The sequence below is a fragment of the Onychomys torridus genome, chromosome 6 (assembly GCF_903995425.1).
Source record: "Onychomys torridus chromosome 6, mOncTor1.1, whole genome shotgun sequence".
Lineage (NCBI taxonomy): Eukaryota > Metazoa > Chordata > Mammalia > Rodentia > Cricetidae > Onychomys > Onychomys torridus.
This window is the reverse complement of record NC_050448.1, coordinates 7568767-7592962: the sequence shown is the minus strand read 5'-3', so window position 1 is coordinate 7592962 and position 24196 is coordinate 7568767. Positions and strand designations below refer to the sequence as shown.

At 44.3% G+C, this 24196-nt stretch overlaps 1 protein-coding gene across 2 annotated transcripts in view; it reads left to right on the top strand.

The window, feature by feature from the left end:
• Fndc3b (fibronectin type III domain containing 3B) overlaps window positions 1-24196 on the top strand; it is a 302204-nt gene that overhangs the window by 185263 nt on the left and 92745 nt on the right. The gene's annotated exons all lie outside the window — the stretch shown is intronic.

The following is a 24196-nucleotide window of genomic DNA, read 5'->3' as shown; positions in this document are numbered from 1 at the left end:
TTGTCCTCTTCCCATCTCCCAGTACTCTGCTGAGCACACAGTAGGTACGCAGTGTATGTTCACATATTTGTAAATGATTCCGAGTTCTGAACAGCTTGTTTCCCAGAGCAAGCTTCTCTTGGAACAGGTGCAGCCACAGGACCGTTCCCTCTTCCCAGAACTGATTGCTTCACTGTCCAAGGAACACTCTGAGCTCATGTCTCCCTCCTCCTGTCTTTGCTTTTGCCTTCAGGAAAACAAGTCAGTAGTCTGAAGCCCATGAGACCTTCAGCAACCACCAGGTCAGACTCCTGTTAAGTCCCTTGGAGCTGATGATAGGCATGAGCCGAGAACAGCTGAGACTTCAGTATTAGAAACGCTAGGCTTTGTTGTCAGTCACTAATGATTTGCCTTCAGCATTCCTCAATTTCTATGTCCTCATTTGTACAACAGATATTGTAATTCCCATGATTGAATATTGTAACGTAGCCCAACTCAGTTTCTAACACTTTAGTGAAATGCTATTCCTTAGCACTTGAGTATTTGTTTTTCCCACGTGCTTGGAATTTTTATTTCAAAAGATCACCTTTCATCAAGGCAGGCATTCCTCCATCTTCTCTGGTGGCCTTCCTTTTCCTACAACCTCCTTTCTCAAGTTCCTGATCCTTCTACCCCCCAATACTAAGATTACAGATAGCCCCCTCCCAACTTGTGGTTTGTGGGGTGCTGGGTATTGAACACAGACCTTCATGCTTGCCAGATAAGCACTCTACCAGCTGAGCTACATCTCCAACCTTCTTTTTCTCTCTAAATCCCTTCCCTCACATTTCTTCTCTAAGTCTGACAGGCTTCCTTAGCTTGTACCCTGGCTGTGTTATGGGGGTTTCACCTTAACACTTGAACCACTGTCCTGAAGCTTCCTTCTGGGCCATCCTGAGAGAGGTTGCTAGTGAGGTCGGGAAGTGCCCCAGTGGTAGAATTGGTACAGGGACCCACAGATGTCTCCTCATAGCCTCAGTGTGGGGGCAAGGACCTCTGGACTTCTTTTCTCAGTATGTCCTGTCCTTGGAGTCTCATTTAGGAGTCCCCTGCGCCCTTCTGTTTCTTAAGAGCCCTTGGGAAGGAGTACCTCGCATCTTAAGATCAGAGCTTTCCTGTTCTCAGTGGTACGGCTGCAGCTAAATCAGATCTGAGCATACTGTCCCTCTGAACCCCTGAGGCGCCCCCTTGTCTGCAGAGTCTAATCTTCCTGGAGTAGCCTCCTGCTTTGTATAATCTGTCAGATCCCACAAGGTCCCTGAGGTTTATCCAATCCCCTTCATGGGCTTCATCATCTTTCCTACCCTGTTTTTCTAGCTCCTCTATTAGCAAATTTTCACTGTTCTTTCAGAACCAGCTCAGAAATCCCCTTCTCTGTGAAGCCTACCTCCTCAAGGTGTTAGGTAGCAGGTAAGTTAGTGTGAAACTTCTCCTCAGGGTGTTAGGTAGCAGATAAGTTAGTGTGAACCTCTCCTCAGGGTGTTAGGTAGCAGGTAAGTTAGTGTGAACCTCTTCTCAGGGTGTTAGGTAGCAGGTAAGTTAGTGTGAAGCATCTTCTCAGGGTGTTAGGTAGCAGGTTCGTGTGAACCTCTCCTCAGGGTGTTAGGTAGCAGGTAAGTTAGTGTGAACCTCTCCTCAGGGTGTTAGGTAGCAGGTAAGTTAGTGTGAACCTCTCCTCAGGGTGTTAGGTAGCAGGTAAGTTAGTGTGAACCTCTCCTCAGGATGTTAGGTAGCAGGTAAGTTAGTGTGAACCTCTTCTCAGGGTGTTAGGTAGCAGGTAAGTTAGTGTGAAGCCTCTTCTCAGGGTGTTAGGTAGCAGGTTAGTGTGAACCTCTCCTCAGGGTGTTAGGTAGCAGATAAGTTAGTGTGACCCTCTCCTCAGGGTGTTAGGTAGCAGGTAAGTTAGTGTGAACCTCTCCTCAGGATGTTAGGTAGCAGGTAAGTTATTGTGAACCTCTCCTCAGGGTGTTAGGTAGCAGGTAAGTTAGTGTGAAGCCTCTTCTCAGGGTGTTAGGTAGCAGGTTAGTGTGAACCTCTCCTCAGGGTGTTAGGTAGCAGGTAAGTTAATGTGAAGCCTCTTCTCAGGGTGTTAGGTAGCAGGTAAGTTAATGTGAAGCCTCTTCTCAGGGTGTTAGGTAGCAGGTTAGTGTGAACCTCTCCTCAGGGTGTTAGGTAGCAGGTAAGTTATTGTGAAGCCTCTCCTCAGGGTGTTAGGTAGCAGGTTAGTGTGAAGCCTCATCAGGGTGTTAGGTAGCAGATAAGTTAGTGTGAAGTCTCTCATCAGGGTGTTAGGTAGCAGGTAAGTTAGTGTGAAGCCTCTCCTCAGGGTGTTAGGTAGCAGGTAAGTTAGTGTGAAGCCTCTTCAGGGTGTTAGGTAGCAGATACTTTAGTGTGAAGCCTCTCTCCTCAAGGTATTAAGTAGCAGATGAGTTAATAAAAACAAACAGCACAGAATTATGCTACTTCCTTTTTCTATTCTTCCCCTAGTGTTTGTTTTTTTTTTTTTTTTTTTTTTTTTGGTTTTGCATTTGATTTTTAGATTGGTGTTTGTATATTGAATACAGATCTTCAAGCGTAAGAGTGGGAAAACCTTGTTTTTACACGCAGATTGTTGTGCTAGAGTAAGGGCCTTGAGCCTGCTCTTAGGCCAGTGCCCTGCTGAAACAGTCATGGAACCCACCCCAGAGGCTGAAGCCAGCCTCACACCACAGTGAGAGGAAGTCTCATTATTCCATTCAGTTCACGGCAGAAACCAAAGCCTAATGTGTTAGGATAGTAAGCAGTCTCAGTGGGAACCAGTTCTCAGGCAGAGTTGTCATGTGTCCTTTCAAAGTAAGGGAATCTGCTTGGGTGAGTCTAGGAGGATTCTATAAGTTAGGGGTTGAAAATGGAAGTTCTGTATTGAAGAGATGGCTCAGCGGTAAAGAGCATTGGCTGCTGTTCTAGAGGACCCAGCCTTGATCCCCATCATCCGCATGGTGACTCGCAAATGTTTGTGACTCTAGTTCTTAGACAATCCACTCCTCTTATCTGGGTGGGCAGTGCATTCATGTGATTCACAGATATATGTGCAGGCAAAACCCATACAAATGAAATAAAAGTAAAGAAATCTAAAAAAAAAAAAAAAAATTAAAGCTGGGTGGTGGTGGTCCATGCCTTTAATTCCAGCACTTGGAAGACAGAGGCAGGCAGATCTCTGTGAGTTCTAGACCAGCCTGGTCTATAGAGTCAGCTGTAGGACATCCAGGGCAGTTAACACTGAGAAATTCTTTCTCTTAAAAGAAAAAGGAAAAGGAAAAAACAAAAAAAACAACAACCTAAAAGCTTTGATGAAGATCTGCTGTCAGTAATATTAAAATACCCGTCAGGTGTGGTGGAGTGTGCTTCTAATCGCAAGGGTGAGTCAGAAGGACTGTCCATTTAAAGCCAGCCTACCCTACATTTGTACATAAATACATTGTATTTGTAAAAGGGGCGAGGCATGAGGGATAGAGAGATGGCTCAGTGGGTCAGTGCGCTTGCTGCTCTTGCCAAGGGACCCAGGTTCAGTTCCCAGCACCCACATGGCACCTCACAACTCCGTATAATTCTATCTGTAGGCATCCAACACCCTCTAGCCCTTGTGAGCACTTCATGCATGTGGTGCACCTGTATACATGCAAAAGACCCCACTTGTATACATAAAAATAAATACCCGTGTTTTAAAACTCTGCTGCAGAACAGTCCTGTTAATCATGAGTGGAAGGAGACACCACTCTGGGTATCTTCTGTGTAGCAAGAAACATGTGATATGTGTAGTTGCTATGCCAGCAGTTTTACATCCCTAACCCAAGAGTGAGGATGGCTTCTCAGCATTACCTGTACACTTTGAAACATACTAGGGTTGAGAGATCGTTTAATCATATGTCATTTGGTGTGTGTGATAAACAGATGTGTCACGGTCACTGATAACAGAGTAGCTCTCATTAATATTAGATTAGAGACAGTGTTTCTTATTCTGTGGCTCTGACTGGCCTGGCTCAGTCTGTAGACCAGGCTGGCTTCACACTTTAGTGATCACCTGCCCTTACCTGTACTGTGCTCAGTGGACACTCCAAGCGGTGGTCAGCCCTGTAGCATTGGACAGACAGTGGCTCAGTGAACAGCATCTAAGTCTGAATCGTCATCGTTTTAGGTGGTGAGGGCAGGGAAGTGAGAGTGGAGCAAGAGAGGGGGTCATGCCGTTCCAATTCATGGTTTCAGTGGAAATACACTCCGTGTGAGGCACCTGTGGTGGAGGGTTCCTTTTGTGTTGCTAATATAGAAGTAGCAGCTGACACTGGACCTCTGGACCTCACAGTGTCCCTGGGAAAGATAGGAAAACAATGGTAAGAATTCCAAACACAGGAGTCAAGACACAGGCCTCATACTTTTGGCATTTGACCTTTGGAATAGTTAAGAATCCAAAGACTCAGTTATGCTTCAGAGCTGATTCCACTAGAGACAGACAGATACACCTGGCTTCTGAGTGTCATGGAACACCGAGGAGTGTGTTATTCTGGGCCTTCCTCCTTCAGCAGTGACACCTGCCTTCTGACCCCACAGTACACCCCATTATCTGCTCCTTAGATTTCAGTTGTTTATTGGGGGGTCCTCATTGACTTTCCGCTTTCTATATTTTGCAGTCACTGCTCAGACAGTAGTAGTGCATGGGCTGAGGAGATGGCTCAGTGGCTAAGCTAGTGTGAGTACCTGTGTTCAGTCCTCCGAACCCACTTAACTCTGGGCATAGTAACACTTACCTGGGAGGTGGGAACAGGGGATCTCCAGGAGACCATGGACTGACTAGCCTGCCATGCAAGTTATGAACAGCAAGAGATTCTGTGTCAAAGTGAAACACACACACACACACACACACACACACACACACACTCACACACTCACACCAGCACGCGGGGTTGGGGCAGGGGTGTCTGTTTACTCCTAAATTACCATGGAAGTTGATTTCCCAGTAGTAAGAAATATCAAGGGCTGGAGGAATGGTTCTGGATAAGGCTCTTGCTGCACGAATCTGAGCCAGACACCATGTGGAAAAAGCCAGGCAGGAGTGGCTGCCATCTTTAACCTCAGCCTTGTAATGGGAGGTGAGAAGTCAGAGACAGAGTTTCCCAAGATTGCCAGCTGGGGTAACCAAATCAGTGAGCTCTGGGTTCCACTGGGAAACACTTTCTTCAATCTATAAAAAGAAGAGTGATTGAGGAAGACATCAGCATCATCTGTGAGCTCCTCTGCATGGCTGTACATACACACATGAAAGAGAAGTGGGGAGGAGAGAGGGAGGGGAGAATGTGCATCCTGAAAGGAATGCTCCTGTGCAGGACAGCTGTTTGCAGTCTCTTCCATCTAGCGTTGGCAGCCAGCGCTAGCCCCTCAGCCTGGGAGGCCTCCAGCAGGCTCTGGTGGTGCCCAGCTGACTTAGGGCCTAGGACTGGAGGGATCAGGAGAAGATTGAGGGTCAGAAGGTGAGGTTCATTAGGCGTAGCTGTGGGCTTTATGATTGGGCCATTCTTCTCTGAGGTCCAAGAGGGGAAGAACCAAATTATGAATGACTCTAAGGCCTCGGCATACCCCTCCCTTCCCATTACTGGGGTGCTAGCTCCACTGCTGTGAAGACAAGCTTGGCAGCTCCGTACAGAGGAGCCTGGCAGCCCAACTCAGTAGCCAGTATGTTGTCCTTTTCAGGTTGTTACATCCTTTGCTGTTAGCCTTCTCTCCTCCCTCTGTTTTGTTACAGTGTAAAATTTAAAGACCCTAACGATGGTTCCTTTTGTTTTTCTTTTTCGAGACAGGGTTTCTCTGTGTAACAGCCCTGGCTGTCCTGGATCTCCCTCTGTAGACCAGGCTGTCCTGGAACTCACAGAGACCCACCTGCCTCTGTCCCCAGAGCACTGGGATTAAAGGCGTGTGGCACCGCGGCCCGGCACCATCTGACTCCTAACGGGCAAGACGCTGATGCTTTTGTCCTGTCAGTTTCAGAAAACTAACCCATTAAATCATGTGTCGAGCTCAGCAGGGTGGTGTTTTTTGTTTTTTGTTTTTTGGGTTTTTTTTGTTTTTTTATTTCTTTATTATGTATACAGTGTTCTGCCTGCAGGCCAGAAGAGGGCACCAGATCTCATTACAGGTGGTTGTGAGCCACCATGTGGTTGCTGAGAATTGAACTCAGGACCTCTGGAAGAGCAGTCAGGGTTAACCTCTGAGCCATCTCCCCAGCCCCCAAGCTCAGCAGTTTTTAAACACTGGAGACAACATTCAAGAAGGACTCTGCTCTTTCTCTGGAAGTCTGAGGGCGGAGTTTGGGTGAGTTTCTCACACACAGTACTAAGCTCTGCAGACCCATGTTATTTTCTCTGCCTTTTTACTTTCCTGGGCACTGATCAGAGCAACATTTAGATGATGTGATAACCCGTTTTGGCAAAGTGTATGCCATCCCCAAAAACCCTTTAAACAGCGTGTAGATGCAGTGAAATGGTGTGTTTCTGGCGTATGTGTAACATTCCATTTGATTGATTGAAGCATTCATTTTGCTAAAGTATAATCTGAGTTTAACTGGGGTAGAGGTCATCATCTTCATCAGTGTGTTGTACTTAGAAGCGAAATCACTTCCCATTGCTATTGCAAAGACGTAGATCTCCTTCCAGCCCTGCCACTGTCCTGTGGGAGCTGTGGACCCTTGGGCATGAAAGCTAATCTCTCATAGCTCAGTTTTCTTCTTATATGTATAAAATAGGTGTGGGTAACAGCAGCAGCTCAGGGGCCTGTCAGGAGTTCTCTTCATGATTGTAGACACTTACCAAGGGGTTTGAAAATGTTAATGATTATGGCAGAAAGATACGACATTTTCCTGCATATGAGAATTGCTTCTTGTTGGAGTATAGAGGAGCCAGGCCTCCTCCTGTCTCAGAGTGATAGAGCAGTGAAGGTCAAGGACAAGAGAGGGAGAAGCTTCAGAGGGCCATCCACTGGCTAACATTCCAGATGTTTTCTGTTTCTTCTGCTTCCTCCCCATCTGGATTGTCTGTGGACCCAAGGAGAGTTAGGACAGGCCATTGACTCTGTATCCGAACCCACTCAGCCTGCTGAACACTCTAGATTACTTTGCTGTTCATCAGAAATGCTGGGCAGGGGCATTAACTGGACATGACCTGATTGGATAACATCTTCTCTTACCGACTTTGAAGCTCTGTGCAGTTGAGCAAGTGGATATGGCATCTGAGATGCTCTAGCTCAGAAAGCCAACTAGATAGGTTAGATTTCAAAAACACTCTGCAATTGTATCTTCTACCTGGATACACCATAGATGGGGTCAGCAGGTGGTGTCTGCAGGGTGGGGTACACCTTCATGGCGATGGCATATAGACTCAGCCACCATCTCTTTAGTACCCTGTGTGGAGCAGACTTGGCATTCTGGCGGATTTCCTACTGCTAGGTCCCCATTGCCTTTGCTACGGTGTCTCCTTCTGTTGAGCAGTGGTCTGGGATCACCTCATAAATCAGCCTGCTGCAAAGGCAGCGAGGTCAGCCCCTGGATTTGGTGGTGAGTGTCACAGTGTGACAGCTGCAGTGAGCATGGCAGACAAGCCCTTTTAGTCGGAGCCTGCCTCAGCAGCCTGGCTCTCATTGCATCCTGAATGTGTCCTGCCAGACGCACAGTCAAGGAGGCTTTGCTGTTGTGCTTCAACTTCACAGGGTGCTGCGGCAAGGCCCTGAAACACCCTGAAGTGGACCGCCCAGGTGTGAACTAGAACAGGTCCCTGGAAAAGAGCAGCAGCACTCCCTTAGTGTGGGAATTTACACAGTACTGAGTCCTGATGCCTAGCAGCACACTGGACCCCCTGTTTTTCCTCTGGTGTGGAATTTTCCTTTTAAAAACACACCTTTCTTTCCCACTCACCCTTCTAGATTGTAACTGTGTGTGTGTGTGTGTGTGTGTGTGTGTGTGCGCGCGCGCGCGCTTACATGTGTACTGGTGGAGGACAGAGGGCAGTCTTGAGTGTCATCTATCTACCTGTGTACCTTTGTTTGTTGCTATTATTTGGGGGGGGGGGGGTTTGCTTTGGTTTGCTGAGATGGGGCACTCACTGATTGGCTAGCTGGCTCCAGGAATCTGGGTCCCCAGTGCTGGCTTTACATGTGTGGGCTGCTAGCTCCAGTTCTGCTTGTTTTTACTTGGGTCCTAGTGATTTAACACAAGCTCCAGTAAAGTCCAAGGCCAGTGCATCACTGAGCTGCTCGCTCACTCTGGAACAAGTGCACCAGCTGAATGGGTCTTTCCATGTCGGGGTGTTGGCCGGAAAAGGGCAGAAATGATCATGTGCTGATTGTGGTAGAGATGGTGTGCCCCAAGCACAAAAGAGAGTGGGTGGCTCAGGGGGACTGAAGAGCCAGGAGGAAGAAGAGAAGGAAAAGGGCCCCAGAGCAGTGGCAGCCGAGTAAGAGGGAGTCCTGAAAGTCAGAGGGGCAGGAGGAGCCTCGAAGTGGTCAGGAAGGTTAGGCCATGGAGGAGGGGCCGCGCAGTGGTCAGGAAGGTTAGGCCATGGAGGAGGATAATCTGGAAAAGAGAGTGTTTTTATGGCTCCATGCTGTGTGTTTCTTCCCACTGAGGGGTAGGGTAGGCCGGGAAGCTAGCTGATGACCTTTTGCCTGTTTTAACCAAGGGCCTTTAACCAGAACATCTGCTTGCAGCAATCTGCGAATAAAACCAGTTTTTTCTTGGGTTTTCCTGTTCTGTGTTCCAGCATACGCTGATTTCACAGGCACTTTCAAAGTCAATTTTGGCATTGGCGAAGCAGTTAAAATGATAGTGTAATTGCCTAGTGTGGTGGAACTCTGGGTGCGTGTGTCAGAGGCAGAAAAGTCAGAAGTTTAAGGGTATCCTCCCCTGTGTGATGAGTTGAGAGCCAGTCTGGACTGCTAAGACACTGTCCAAAACAAACCAGTAAATAATTCTTTAGTAGAATTTAAGAATAGCAGCATGTTCAGAATGGCAATCTAATGTTGTTTACATCATGCTTTAGAGTTTTAATATATTTAAAACCTAGAATCAGACTTTTTCTACTTTTGAGTTTTAAGTTAAAAATTAGACTTCTAGAAGAAACGACCACATCTCCTTTATCCCTGGGTTATTTTGCTCTTAAGAGCAATCTGATTTGGTTGGCATGATTATCTTAAAGCCTCTGAAAACCAAAATCACTCTCAGGTTACCTTTACATATAGTAAAAAGAATTTGTATAGTACTTCCATGAAACCCCACTCTTGTTTTGTAGATTTATCAGAAACCCCATGAAAAACTATGTGGATGAACCAGATCTACCAATATTTTCTTGAACAAGTCTTTCATAAGTGCATTTATGAGCTAATTCACATGGTGAACTTCCATTCACCTCTTCCCTGTTACTTGAGAAGACAGATGGGATGGGACAGTAAGATTCTTAGACGAAGAGGGCTAGGGAAACCACCATATTTTAGGTTCACTGAGTTCCTCAAAACTATTTGAGGGCCTTGCCAAGCACAATTTAAAAAATAATATGTAGTCCTTTGGGATGATTTATCTTTTGGTGCAATATTGCTCCAAAGAGCCTCATAAGAGATCAAGATCTCTTAGATACTCTCTTAGGGAAATTATGTTATTTAAGTGAAATGGGACTATTGGTACCTGAGTTATTCAACTATCAAATTATTTGTTTGTTTTAAGTATATTGACAGTATCGTTTACTACTTACACCATGGGACCATGGCTCAAACTTGCAGAATGCCATTTGATTTCAAAATGGCATTTTCAACTCAGAGAAGAATTACATGTGTGTGAAGTATTGTTGTCATATTTTAACCTCTGGCTGTTGTGGTCTCATGCATGAAAGCAAAACTGTCCCTTTTGAGTTAGAAAATCCCCACCACACTAATATTTCCCAAAAGAAAGCTCTGTTGTTGGTATAATACATGCACCATAACATTTTGACTTCTGAGTTGCCTGTGAAGCACACATACTTGTTTTCTGTATCACATTTTAAAGATGATATCAGGCCGTTTGGGTATGGTTCCATGACCATACTGCTCCATGACTGGAATGTAATGTTCTTCATACTAGTGTCTGTACTTACGGCAGAACTGTGGGTTTCTCACTGGATAATGTATAGGATTCTTTGCACACAGAGACTGAGGTTCTCTTTTCTTCTTTTTTATATTTTCTTCATTCTTTGCATTTCTTTATTCTGTACAACTAACTTGTAAGACTTGATATATTTGTTATTACTAATAACAAGACTGGATTTTATCTTTTTTAAAGTTGCTCATCTATTTACTACCAGGATTTTTTATTTTATGTTTTGGAGTACATTAAGAAGAGAGCAATCAATGTTAAGGAATATTTTTAGTACTGATTTTGGAAAAAAATCAAGTTGTCAACACACATACTTTTAAATAGAAGTGCAACTGCTCTTCCATTAAAATCTCGCGGAGTTCATCCGTGGAGTAGGATGGCATCAGAAGACTTCCTTAGGAGGTGGATGACTCCCTGATTTCCACACACTTTTGGCTCCTCCCTTCTGTCTGTTTGTGCTATTGTTATTTTTTAACTTTGTTTTTGAGACAAGATCTTGCTGACCTTGAGCAAATGACCTTCTTGCCTCAGCCTGCTCTGGATCTGGCCTCCCTTTATCCACTTTAATCTTTAATAATCTCCTCAGTGGCAGGATAAGCTGCCTAGAAAAGAGCATGAGTTTACTGAGTTGCAGTAAAGATTGCTGGACCGAGGAAAGCTGAAATGTGAATCGCTCATAATTTATCTCTAGGTCCCATTTGTAATACTGGGTGAGCACAGGGATATTACTATCTTAATAGGTCAGTAATAGTCAAATATTGGAAATTCGACCATATGCAGAGTGTTCCTCGTTCTGTTCCTCATTGGCTGCTATGCCATCGTTAATTCTCATCTATTTTCAGTGTGAAAAAGTAGCTGAAAGGCCTAGAGCAAAGAACACTGGAGACAGGACTAGGGTAATTGTTCACTAGTACTATAGCTTTTACAACCAGCATATTTTTTAATGTTCTATTTTGAGCCGGGAGTGGAAAGAGTAACCTATTTAAGGCTGCACTGGATTTTATAGTGACCTTGAAGAGGAAGCCCTGGCGTGGTAGGATATGCCCAGAAGGCAGAAGGATCAGGAGTTCAGTACTGTCCTTGGCTGTATAAGGAGCTCTGTGCTTGCCTGGGCTACATGAGACCTTGTCTTTAAAAGACACCAAGGGATAAAATGGAGAAGGAGCCCAGTGTCTAGTGTTTACTTGACACAAGACTAGAATGCTGTTCTCAGTGCTGGTGAGGAAGATACCACTAGCAATCAACTTGTCCTAAGTGCTAATTGTAGGTGACAGTTACGCTAATTATACTCTATTTAGGTGCTGGTTTTGTTCCTGGAAAATTACTCTTATTTAAGAGAAATTTGAGTTATTAGAGGACTGAATGTTTTGTGGGAACACTTGATGTAATTTTTCCATTTTATTCAGTTTCCCAAGTCTTACAGGGGTGTTTTCAGACCTGGATCTATGACTACCATAGAGAGAATCTTCCACTTAGGAATATTCCCTAGTCAAGCTCACTGGAAAGCATGTAGTCACGAGTGGGTCCTTCTAATGCTCATGATAAGGGAACATGGACAGAAAGGGGAAAGGAGCTGCATTACTTCCTGTGCCTAGGAACTGCATTTGAACGGGAGTGAGTTGGTATTCTCTTTCATTTGGCGTAATTCTGAGTGGGCCTATCTGCTGTTCCCAGGCACTCAAAATTAAATAGCAGACCTGAGTTCTGTCCTGGGGGGATGCATCGAGAGCAGCTCTGGGACAGTCCTGGCAGATCTGAGCTCTGTTCCTTTCCTGGGGCCCAGTTTTCTCGCGGCTTCTTGTCGTGCCAAACTGACCACCCTCCACAGATTTTAACACACTAGGTCCGAAGTGGGAGTGCTGTCGGTTTCCTGTGACTAACAAATCACCACAGAGCTGGTGGTTTAAAGCAACGGAAAATCCTTATTTTTTAGTGTAGAGAGCTTGTGGATTACAGTTTCAGAGGTCAAAGGTCCTAGATGTGTGTCACTAGGCTGAAGCCAGCTGGCTTGTGGGGTCAGGTTCCCTTGAGAAGCTCACTAGAAGAAACTTTTCACTAACCTCTTCTAGCCATAAGTGAATGCCAGCATCTCTTCGCTAGTAGACCTACCACTAGCATCTTCTGGTCTCAGCTCTGTCTTCGTGTGGCTTTCTCTCTTGTGTGTTGAATCTCCTTCTGCTTCCTCCTTGTAAGAATGCATGTGATTTCTTTCCTTTGGGGCCTAACTAGAAAACCCAGGGAAATCTTCTCACCTCCAAATCCTCTATCATGTCCCTCAGAGATTGGACCATGTCAGATAACTCATCCATTCTCAGTGTTGGTTTCTGGGATCCTTTCAGAGATCATTTCAACCCACCCCAAGTTACCTCCAGCGTGTCTGTTCTTAAAACTGTGCCAGAATTGGCTCTTGACCTCATACATGACCTGATTAGGTCCAGCTGATGGATCCACTCTTCTCAACACTGGTCATGGGATTTTAGGAGCAATGTGTGGCAGCAGATAGGTCTCTCTGGCAATGCAGGGCGGGGCCACGGCAGAGCCTTTCTCATGGTGGCAGCGCCCTCAGGGAAGACGATGCATAGTGTGTTCCTATAGATGAGTCCTCAGAGTGAATGCAGGGACGCTTTTCCCGTGTGTGTGTGTGTGTGTGTGTGTGTGTGTGTGTGTGTGTGTGTGTGTTTCTTTTTTAAAAAATATTTTTATTTTATAATTAACTTAATTTCACATATCAGCCACAGATTCCCCCATCCTCCCTCTTCCCATCCCTCCAACCATTCCCCCCAATCCACTCCCCATTCCCACCTCCTCCGAGGCAAGGTCTCCCTGGGGATTCAGCTTAGCCTGGTAGACTAAGCCTAGGCAGGTCCAGTCCCCTCCTCCCTACACCAAGGCTGAGCAAAGTGTCCCAGCATAGGCCCCAGCCTCCAGAAAGCCAGCCCATGCACCAAGGACAGGTCCCGGCTCCACTGCCTGGGGGGGCTCCCAAACAGTTCAAGCTAATCAACTGTCTCACTTATCCAGAGGGCCTGATCCAGTTCCATGGGGGCTCCTCAGCCATTGGTTCACATTTCATGTGTTTCCGCTAGTTTGGCTATTTGTCCCTGTGCTTTTTCCAATCATGGTCTCAATATGGTCTCTCACTCATACAATCCCTCCTCTCTCTCCCCAATTGGACTCCCGGAGCTCCACCTGGGGCTCGGCCATGGATCTCTGCATCTGCTTCCATCAGACACTGGATCAGCCAGGGTGTTCGGCCATCCGATCACCAGAGCAGGTCAGCTCAGGCATTCTCTCAGCTATTGCCAGTAGTCTACAGTGGAGGTGCCTTTGTGGATTTCTGGGAACCTCTCTAGCACTCTGCTTCTTCCTATTCCTCTGGGGTCTTCATTCATCATGGTATCTCCCGCCCTGTTCTCCCACTCTGCTCCTGATCCAGCTGGGACCTCCTGCTCTCCTAAGCTCTCTTTCCCCCAACCCTGCCCTCCATTAACCCTCCCCACCCCCAGTTTGCTCATGTAGATCTCATCCATTTCTCTGTCGTTGGGTGATCCCAGAACCTGGAAACAACCTAGATGCCCTTCAGCTGAAAAATGGATAAATAAAATGTGGCACATATACACAATAGAGTACTACTCAGTAGAGAAAAACAATGATATCATGAGGTTTGCAGGCAAATGGATGGAACTAGAAAAAATCATCCTGTGTGAGGTAACCTAGACTCAGAAGGATAAACATGGTATGTTCTCATTCATAAGTGGATACTAGATGTAAAGCAAAGGACAACCAGACTGCAACTCACAACTCCAGGGAGGCTACCTAGTAAAGAGGACCCTTGTGTTTTTGTGATCAGCTTTTATTGCTGTGACAAATTACCCTGGAGAAGCAGTGCAACAGGAGGAACATTTCCGCCTGATCAGCTGGCTCCATCGTTGTCCGGCCTGGGAAAGGCTGGGTTCACGTGGAAGCCCATAACCTTGGAAAGCCACTCACCTCTTGTCAGCCAGAAAGCTCAGTAAAAAGTACAGTAGCAGATGTAAAAAATACCATTTCCTAGGAAATGGCACATCTGCCCAATTTGGAATATACATATTCTTTGAAAAGGAAAAAATCTAGTTCTCATTAAGCCTCACTAAAGTTATTTTTAAAAAAAAAAAGCTTAGTGAATCTAATATTCCTTCCGTTTAATTCTGTTTAAGAAGACCCACAGCAGCCAAGCTCGTTCGTTGCCTCTATGGGTGGGTCCCAGTGTCTTCTCCCTGAGAACTGCCATCTATCCAGATCGGTTTGCCCTCATCTTGGAGAAGCGTCAGCAGCCCCTGGAGTTTCAGGTGTCACTGTGCAGCACCACAAGTCTGTGGTACTCTCGATCCCTGCTGCTCATCACAGTGAATCTGGGTTTGATCATTTTGTTTTTACCTTTGGGCAGAAATTTTGCCTAACTTAGAAAAACTACATGAGATAGTATTTGGTACCTGTTACTCCCTTTTCTTCCAGAGTTATAAAGTTTTGTCAAATTTGGTGGGGTGTGTATATGTGTATTTGCATGGGTCTGTATCCATATGCGTGGACATACACGTGTACACGTACACATACACACACATCACTGTCATGTAGGCGTCATTGTATTGTATCTGTGGCATCCAATGGACGATTGAGTTAGTCAGTGCTCTGGTCTGCTGTGAGTTGGCAGAACTAAAGAGTATTCTAAAGCAGGAGGTTGATGAGAATGGTGGGGCCATACTGGGCCAGATAATGCAGTTCCCAGCCATAGCCACGAGCAGTAATGTTAGGACAGCAGATATGAAAGCATGGCTGTCTGAAGGTGGGAAAAGGGAGATGGAAGTAGGCAGAGCCTGTGCCCTGCAGCCCACCTCAGGTCAGTCCATGTGGCTGTGGGCTCACTGAGAAGCATGCTGTGAGGCTGTCCTGAAGGCAAGGAGGATGCAGACAGCACAGCCTCTCTGGAACAGTGTTTCCAGGCTAACTAATGATGAAGCTAGAGCTCTGTCTAAGCAGCTTTGCTTTGGCTGCCCTTGTGAGCTAGTAGTTTAGTTACGTATGTACGCGTTCTTTCCAGAGGAGCATTGATCACAGCACAGACGATGCCTGCCAGTTCCTCTTGGAACCAATCTAGATGAGAAGGACTTTGGACAAAAATGTGTAAGTGTGTCTGGTTAAGTCATTTTACTATTTGGGGGCAGCTTTGGAGACTGAAATATATTTTCCATTTAGTAGAATTTGCCTTTTCTTGCGGGCCACATTTGTGAAAATGTGTTGAAATCTTAAATGTAGACAGTATGGCTTGCTGTCTAGAGTGAGGCTCCCCTGGCTGATGTTTGGCTGACTGGCAGCAGTGACGGATATGCCCAGAGCCTCAGTCCTGTTCCTTCTGCAGCTCTGTGGACTGTGGAGCAGGCACACCACTCTCTCGGAACATTTTATCAGATGTGCACTCTTGCAGTTCCTCTACATGTCAATATCATAAATGAAAACTTAGGTATAGAAGTTTGTGAAAAAAGTAACAAGTTTCCAGATATACAAAACATGCTTCATGAAATGTGGCTTTCCCTAACTTTCTACTGTCCTTACAGAGTTTGTTTCGGGCACACACCCATCAGGCGCGCGCGTGTGTGTGTGTGTGGGGGGGGGGGGGTGTGTCTCTGTGTGTGTCTGTATGTGTGTGTCTGTGTGTCTGTGTATGTGTGTGTCTCTGTGTGTGTATGTAGATGCATTCTCTCATGCACACACATGAACACTTGCATAGAGCTTCCATGTCTGAAATGGAATTCTTATTTTCTCAGTCTCTCTGCTGTCAATTTATTCTCCACCTAGCAGCCAGGGAGCTCTTGTTTAATCCATCTCCCATATTTTCCTTTCAAACTTAGCGTAAAGTGCAGGCCCTTTGCCCAGCATGGGACTGTGTCTGCCTCTGCCCAGCACCTCCCTTTGAGTTCTCTCCCATTCCTGTCCTTCTGCCCTGGGCCTTCTCTCTCCTGCAGAGTCCTGCCATTTGGACAGTGGTGTTGTTTACCTTCCTCTCTTAGACCAAATGGTTCAGGGTCACACGGTTGCTGACCCCCACCACCAGCTAACCCTTGTGTGTGTGTGTGTGTGTGTGTGTGTGTGTGTGTGTGTCTATAATCTTTCATAAGAGTTCACCTTGGATATATCCAAAACAGACCAAGTTGGCAGAAGTTCAAGAGCAAAGCTCACTCAAGGATACTTCCAAATGTTTTTTATAGATACTATAAATTGCTGGATTTGCTTTTTATTTAGATTTTTGTTTTTCATTTTACAAGGTTGGGGTTAAAATATAGAATTCCATTGTAGCTGGAAAGAATCATGAGATAGTTTATTAATCCAAATACGAGGATTGAACCACATAAGAAACAGCCGAGATGAAAATGCTTTTTTTTTTTTTTTTTTTTTTGACAAACTGAATGCTGGGTAAAAATTCACTGTTAAGCCTGATCCTTCCCCACTGACAGTGGCCTTCCCTACACTAAGCCTTGCATTTTCTTCTACTAAATAAATGTACGAATTTTTCATCACCATTGCTTTGTGTTTTCTGAGGAAGAATGACCTTCCCGTGGTAACTATGGATACTTCCGGTCATCCAGTGTTACTTCTACTAGCATTGTTAGCTTTACCACAGTTAGAATCTGGAGTTTGCACTCCCCTCTTCTCTCCTAATTCTTGCGATGTTTCATATAATGCAGAGAAATTAAAACTTCCAGGAACATATTCTTGACTACATCATCACAAGCATTTCAATTCACCCCTGTCATTCCATAGTTTGAGGATGCTTTTAGTCACCAGCTGGCCTTTGAATCCATTAACATTTTCCAAAGAATAAATACATTTTAAGTGATATGTTAACTTTTATTAGCCAGTACCATTCCTACTCAGAATGGATTTGTGTCTTCTAACTTATTTGGAAAATGAGGTTAAAACACTCATTCCTAAGTGTTAGGAGGCACTGTAGAATCTCACTTGGGGTCACTTTGTCCTAACACTTGAGTGTCTGCCTCCCATGTGCACTTGGCTTTGCTGGCAAGGGCAGTACCAACTGGTCACTCTATTCCTACAGGAATGTTCACAAGGTAAACACAATAAAAATGGAGAGCCATCACCTTCTAGATGTTAGCAAGAGTACAAGATGCAGAATTGTTTGTGGAAGCATCATGAAAGCAGATCCTATCAGGTCAGTGTGTGCCCTGGCATTTTGAAAGAAGGATCGACTCATCTTAGTTCAGAGGTCTCTCTGATAGCACCATCTGGGACGAGGGAGCTTTTGAGAGCTGTAGCCTAGGATTTAAGCATGCTTCTCATATACACATGGGCAGAAGCAAGGCCTGTACCTTATGCTTATATATTGTCATGGAGTCTAGGTCAGCACTGTGTTTAGGCAGAGATTTGTAATTCTGGCTTTAGAAAAAAATTCTAGCAGCATAAATTAAAAGTATAGGAGCTCAAAACTAAATGTAAATAAATAAGTAAATACTAATATATTTACTTAGAAAGCTTACTTACTGTGTGTAAGCTTACAAGTCAGAAATAAAAGCATCACAGGGCAGAGGTGGAAGGGTACTTCGGGGGTTGAGAGTAAAAAAAGGTGCAGCTGTCTACACCTTTCAAACCTGGTATTTTCTCTAGAAGATGAGCTTTTAGCCAGGCTGTCATGACCACCCTTTATGGAGCCTTGTAAGAAAGTATCCCATTGGCATGATGAGCCCAGTCCTGAGCTTGGTGACAGTCAGTGGCCAAGAAACAGTTCCAGGTCTGAGAACATTTCTGCTCAGAGACCCCAAACATAGCATAAGGGCTAAGTGGGAGGGGACATGGCCTTATGCTAGACACAGTGAGACATCGTCTTTTACCTATAAACATTGCTCTTTATTTAGATAAGTTTCATGTTCCTATTTCAGGGAGGGAGCGACTTTTTCAAAGCCCTGGGACCTCCCCCAGAGAGCCTAGTCCCCTAAGAGCCCTGTCGTCTCGCAGCCCACTTTGCTCCCTTCTACACCCTGTCTGTCTGCGTCTCTTTTCTCACTGCTCTGACAGTCCACACTTGCTGCTCACATCTACTTTCTGCCGCTTTCCACTGCAGGCCGATGTCTAAAAATCAATCCTGGCAACTAATGTGAAATGAAATTTGGAAGACATCTTGATTCTCATGGACTTGCACAAGCTGAAGTTATTAGAGAGGATTAGGGGCCACAGCTGGTGAGCAGATGGAATGCTTACAATTTCACAGTTAAAGCTAGTCAGAACCCAAGTGTGTGCACAAAACTTCTGGACATTTTCTCCAGGTTATTTCATTCACTTCTGCTGGACTGTGACCCTGGTTGGTGTTCATGATCTTTAAATTGCTGGGTTAGATAAATATTAATATGTCTCTTATTTAGGTGGCATTATTATAATTGATGGAGTTTCCTGCTCCAAATCTCAACTTGGTAGCCAACTTAATAATGGGCTTATCCTGTAAAAGATAGGAAAGAAAATAAGACTTTTACACTTTGTTTTTCAAGTTTGGAAGTAAAGACTAGTTCACAACCAGCCACAACTAGCCATTTCAGCTTATTGTTACAGAGTGCCTCACTCCTCCATCCTCATCTCCATCCTTGCTCATGTCTAGTAAGAGTGCTGCTGTACACACAAGTCCGGGTTTGCAGCCTCAGGGCGGCTCCTTTCTGCCTGTGTAGCTTGCTCCCCCCAGTGTAGCCCACTTCACATTGCCTTCTTGGTTCTGACCTGCAGCAACACAGGAGCCTTTGCCTAACACAGAACAACTCTTTGCATTCTCAAAAACATAGGCCTGGGTCAAGATTGTTGTAGATTTGTGGTTTCTCCATAGAAGAAACTTCTGCCCCAGTGGCTGCTGAGGTTGTTAGGAATGCTATCCAACTAATACAGATTAATTCATGTTTTAATGGTTGGTGCTTTATATAAGAGCAGAATCTTTATCTTTGCTGAAAGACTTCAGAGAAATGGCTGCTTTCTTCTGCAAATGTGAAGAGCCTGCAAATGTCGGACAACAGCTGGGGCTATAACTAAGTTACGCAGTTTGGAAACACTCTGGACTCACTGTTCAGGAAGAGAACACTCAGACATTTCAGGCAGTGCAGCATAGCAAAACAGCCATAGTTTATGGGCCAACCAAGTTTCTGTTCTGTTGGAACCAGTATGCACTTTTTGTCTCAAACCACAGTTGGCTGCAAAAACACTCTAGCATGCAATTATTGCCCGATGCTGAGGGCTGTAGCTTCTAACCATCCTGAATGTTATATATCTATGCATGAAGGGAAGGGGGAGAATAGTGTGTTTCCAGCACATTGGCACAAAATGGTTTGTAGAATTATCCCAGCAAATGGTCTTTTTGGTGACCATACTTCAACTCCTGCTGTAATTATTTTGGACTGAACTGCCTGCTGGGTGATATCCTACAGATCTCACTTGAATCCCAAAGCAAAGTCAGGTAGAGCACTGAGAGTCAGGAGCAAGAAAACATTGCCGGGCTGACACCTGAATGGAAGCAGTGAAGCTTTCTACTCATCAGGATTATGGACTGAGGGCAGCGGTCTGGAGCAAAGGTGCCACAGCAGCCGTCATGTGTCACATGACAAAGGTAGAAAGGGACGCAGGTGTGAAGGCTGCCCCAGGGCTTCTACTTCAGAGGGCCACTTTTTGGTGTGGCTGAGTCTCCAGTGGTTAAAGAGTTGTAAAAGTGCCATCTTTGGGGTCTTCATAGATGCACAGTGTGTGTGACTAACACAGTCACCATAGCATAGGGAAGCTGGAGAGCAGCTCACCACTGAAGCAAGCCAGCTACTTTAGTGTCTCAGAACACCTCTGTGTACTCCAAATCCACTTTCTAAAATACGACTCGTATATAGCCAACTAAACTTACTCAACGTGTGTTTATGTGAGTGTGTCTCTACATAATACAGTGCCATGTATAATGTATGTACAAGAAAATCTGTATATATATGTATATATATATACTTATATACACATTTATATATAATTTTTATACCTATCTCTAGTTAAATTCCATCCTTAGAGGATATTCACTAGAGCAGAGCTTATTAAGATGTTTCTGTCCTTTGACCCCTTTTCTCTGAGACATCTTTGCACAGCCCTAGGTATACAGCTGTATAAGATACATTTACAAATCAAATATCCAGTAATAACAAATCATAAAAGAGTTCCAATGCAATTCTTTGGGGAACATGATTTTACCATTTAGTAAAAACAGAAGCAGATTTACATACTACTAAGTCAGATATACTTTTTAATTTTCATATAAAGAATTAAATCTTGGTTTCTCTGATACTGTGGGGTATAGTAACTGGAGTGAAGAAGGATGTTATTTTGACTCACAGTTGGAAGGGATGCAGTCGCTGTGGTAGGGAAGCCGTGGTGTAGTTAGAGTTTTCCTGCCTGTCCCAGTCAGGACAAATCTCTCTTACCCACCAGTTCCACAGTCGCTCAGACCCAAACAAGAAAACACATAGAAACTTACATTGTTTACAAACTATATGGCTGTGGCAGGCTTCTTGCTATCTACTTTTTCTATCTTAAATTAACCCATTTCTGCTTATCTATACTTTGCCACATGGCTCGTGGCTTACCAGTGTCTTTACATGTTGCTTCTCATGGCGGCGGCTGGCAGTGTCTCCCTCCAGTCTTCTACTTCCCAGAATTCTCTACTCTCTTGTCCCACCTATACTTCCTGCCTAGCCACTGGCCAATGAGAACTTTATTTACACAGAGCGATATCCACAGCACTTCCCCTTTTCTTTTTTTTTTTTTTAAGGAAGGTTTTAACTCTTACATAGTACAATTACATATAACAAAACAATTATCAAGCAAGAATTATAGTTACAATATTAAAGAAGATATCCTATCTATCTTATATTTGTGAGTCTAAGGTTTTATATCTAACTTACCTTGTATTATAACTAAGGAAATTATAACTATCTAGTCTTCAACCATATCAAAGACCTTAGAAGGATATAATATTACCTGAGAACCAGGAGAAGGATGTAAACATTTTTCAGGAGTCTTGCAGGGTAGACAGAGACAGCTGGCAGCCTGGACAGTCACCTAATGTTCCTTTGTAAAGTTGGGGCATCTGTCTTCAGCCCACAGGGCTAGAGTCTCTTGGTTATTTTTCTCAGTGTCCTGTAGAATGTCTGGCAGTTTCCTCTGTGAAGCAGGAACCTGAAGGACCATTTTTTCAAGCAAAGTTCAGTGGTCACCTTTCTATGGGTCCTGCATGTCCAGTTAATCAAGCAGTTCAGGCAAGAACAGTTTCTTGCCCAAATGGCTATTTTTGCCAAGGTGAAGATAAGATATGAAGTGTCTTCAATGCCCATCGTTGTCTCTGAAGTAAATCAGTGTTGCCAGGAGCAGACATGTCTCACTGTTAAGAAAGTCTAAATTTTAAAAATATTTTAAATGCCATATTCTGTAGACCTTTGAAGTGTTTGAAGATTACCTGTCTATCTGAAATATCTCTGTGTATACCTAGAAGACTTAACTAACATGGCTATGAGTATGATTATCATAGATGACCAGTTATTAATCTATTTTTAATTATCCATTACAATTTTAAATGAGCTATACAAACACAATGCCTTAAACACGAGTAGAAATATATACATAGTATAACAAAATTAACTTTAAGTTTGTATCGATAGACTAAAATCTATACCAATGTAAAACATTTTAAACAAGTTGTTGCTCTTTAGAAGTAAGTTCCTTAAACTACCCTTTTATCATATTATATCTATATCATATCCCCTTTTCTTCTTTAGAAAGAGATCGTGTTTATAATCAGTCTGCTTTAAAGAAAAATAGTGGTTTTTCTCTGTCCCACACCAGAGGGCTCTTTTGATTTGGGACACAAGAATATCCTATCCTTTTCTTTTAGCAATATGTCTGGTTTAGAGAAGGAGTGAGTCAATTCCATCTCCAAAGCCAGCTTGATAATTTTGGGAAATTGGGCGTAGTTTCTCTTACTACTTCCTGCTGGAGGAGGGCGCTGTATCTTATGGGGACATAAAGAAAATTTTAAGATTATGGAGTAGTCCATGAGGGCAAACCTCTGAGCCAGTTGCCTTGAAACCATTTTGGCATCATCTGTGCCATTGTGTCATCGGAGACCTTTCAGGTGGTCTTGGCTGATCAAATCTGATGTATCTTAATCTGGAACAAATTTATAGCCTCTGGCTTTCTGTGGAAACAAAAGTAGGGACTCTTTTCCAAAGCAACATATCCTTATATCTAAATTTTGAAGTCAAGGTACCTTTAAAATTTATATATTTGTTTAACTCAACAGTTTTTACGATCAAATCTTTTTTTGTAGTTAAAAATCCCAAAGACAACACAAACCAGATTCTCTGTGTAATATCCATCTTTGTAAGACTGAAACACTGCTGTGGCTGCTGGCTCCACCCACCTCAGCTTCCCAACATGGCGGTGATACAGTTTACTGCCAGCTCTGGGTCTAGAAGCAGTTCTATCAAAGCAGCGCATAGCCCAGAAACTTTTTTTTTTTTAACTCGCGAAGGCTAAATCCATCATGCAGCGGAATAAAGTGCTGCTTGTAGACTCCTCATTCCCGCCACACTGCAGGTCAGACGCACATGCCAGGAACCCGCCATAGTAGTTCAAACCGGCAGGCTGCCACTAACTTGAGAGGGACATTAGGAAGCTGTTTTTAGCTCTGTTTTAGAATCTTTTTTCTCAGGTTTTAGGTGGAAATTCTTGCCCCACGTTGGGCGCCATTTGTAGTTAGAGTTTACCTGCCTGGCCCAGTCAGGACAAATCTCTCTTAGCCGCCAGTCCCACAGTCGCTCAGACCCAAACAAGAAAACACATAGAAACTTACATTGTTTACAAACTGTATGGCTGTGGCAGGCTTCTTGTTATCTCCTTCTTCTATCTTAAATTAACCCATTTCTGTTAGTCTATACTTTGCCACATGGCTCGTGGCTTACCAGTGTCTTTACATGTTGCTTTTCATGGCGGCGGCTGGCGGTGTCTCTCTCCAGCCTTCTACTTCCCAGAATTCTCTACTCTCTTGTCCCACCTATACTTCCTGCCTAGCCACTGGCCAATCAGAATTTTATTTACACAGAGCGATATCCACAGCACCGTGGTGGCCGTGGCTCACAGTTGGAAGGGATACAGTCGCTGTGGTAGGGAAGCCATGGTGGCCGTGGCTCACAGTTGGAAGGGATGCAGTCACTGTGGTAGGGAAACCGTGGTGGCAGAGGCATGTGGTAGCTGGTCACATTGCCTCTACAGTTAGGAAGCTGAGAGATGACTGGAGATGGGACTAGGTTGTAAAAACCTCAAGGCTTCGCCTCCTAAAGGCTCCACGGCCACCTACAACAGCAGCTGGAGACAGTATATTCAAGCTCGAAAGCCTGTGGCGGCCATTTCATTTTCACATGAATTCACTGAAGTCAGCACAGGGGACACTGCCAGGTGCACTTCAGATGCATTGCAAACTCAATCTTGAGTTCATTTTTTACCATGCTCAATTAGAAACCCTTTTTACTGTTGTCCAACTTTTCAAAGCACCCATATTCAATTGTACAACCTCATTTGTGGTTGTAACCCCCAGTTTAAGAAGCTCTCCTCTATGGTAAGACCCAGGAATTCTCCATTACATCAGTAACTCCCCCAAATTGCATTTAAGCATCATAGTGTGACAGCAAGTTTGATGGCCTTTGAGCATATTGCTAAGCAGACTTCACTCTGGCTAGGGAAATATTTCTAGTCTACATGAAATTTAAGATGGTCACCAAATGTGTTTAGATTGTGTGTGTTTGTATCTTATGTGACAGTGTAGATCTACCAATTTCTGGCACAGTTTTATCTTAGTGATATTTGATGCAATGCTATGATTTTCTAAGGTACCTTTGTTTACAGCTCACTCCATCCTGATGTCCTCACGCTTGTTTACTCACATTGAGAAAACAAGTTCAGTATCTGCCTTGGGAATTGTGTTTGTCATTTGTTGCA